Source organism: Morus notabilis, unplaced genomic scaffold (assembly GCF_000414095.1).
Source record: "Morus notabilis unplaced genomic scaffold, ASM41409v2 Scaffold647, whole genome shotgun sequence".
In the NCBI taxonomy this organism is placed as follows: Eukaryota; Viridiplantae; Streptophyta; class Magnoliopsida; order Rosales; family Moraceae; genus Morus; species Morus notabilis.
This window is the reverse complement of record NW_010365191.1, coordinates 95,190-96,609: the sequence shown is the minus strand read 5'-3', so window position 1 is coordinate 96,609 and position 1,420 is coordinate 95,190.

Genomic DNA, 1,420 nt, shown 5'->3' with positions numbered 1-1,420 from the left:
AAAGTAAGAAAATATAATGAAATTGAACCTGAAAAGTAGGGGACGTAAAATGATGACAGCAAGGTCCCCATTGCTCTTTCCTCCTCAAGTTTTTAGGATGATTTTGCCTAACAAAATCCTCATTTTCTGCCCCTCCCATCTTCTGGAAGTGTCTATGCAAGGTAGTCTTCCAGTCCTTGTAACATTTACTAGCTTCACGGTCGATTACATCTTTAATGATTCCGTTGTCGCGGTCGTCGTTGAGGTTAAACTAATCCTGAAATACATTAAGAAATCAACAAATTAATCTTATATATTGTATCCACATTTAAAAATGTTCAGAAGAAATTTTGTTTGAAATAGATACCAGCATGAGATTGTGAATCCTCCTTTTGTGCTACTCAGGCCCGTCCTTCCAGGCGTTGTAATGTGGGTCACATATATCTCTTGTATTCAAGCCGATAGCACTGTCAAAATATTTGACGTTTTCGCCAATCGCCTTCCACCAACCTGTTTCATCAATTGTAACATCTAGCTTCCCATCTTTGTGTACTTTCTCTACTATATCTCGACCAATAGAGACTCCTCGACCAGACCGACGTCGAGATGTCAGCTCTGAAACTGTAAGAAAATAAAAATAATGAAATTTGATTATAGAGAGTTCGACAAGTAACAAGTTTTAAGAGCATGTGTTATAACGTATAATACTTGACTGACAATGTGCCAGGAGTCTCGTCAGATCAGGTGGAGGTTGTGATCGTCCAACAGAGCCGGCACATGTTGTGACGACCCTCCTATGAGGCCGCCACTGTAACTTAAACTTTTTAACTTAGTGCCGAAGTCAAATTGCATGATGGTATTCTATACCCTTACCTCCATCGTCTTTGCATTGCTCTGCCAGTCTATCAGTTCGGTCAAATTACAGGTTTTATAACCGATTTACCGATAGCATGAACAACTTTAAATGAGCTTTCACTCAGTAAGTACAAATATTTCCCATAAAATATTTACATAACAATAAATAAATGCATGATTCCTTATGCTCAATTATTCAATGTGTCTTATTGTTGTGGGTCCGTAACCCACAAGTCCCGGGATCGAAACCCCTCACCTACAAAATTGAACATGTTTGTTCTCGAATGGAACTATGTTGTGCTATGTTATGTTTGCCAACATGATTTATTTTATGCCTCTATTTAATTTGAAATAATTGATATTTATGGCATCATGCAAACAGGTGAACTAAGAAAACAAGAGGCTAATTAAACTTAATTAAGTGTTGTATCAACCTTCACTATGAAACGCTTACCTACAGCATGAACATATCTAATTGAGCTTTCGCTCAGCAAGTAGGAACTATATCTCACAAAATAACTGTAAGTACACATGAATAAATATGCATGAGCTGATTATGCTTAATTATGATGTCTTATCATAGTCT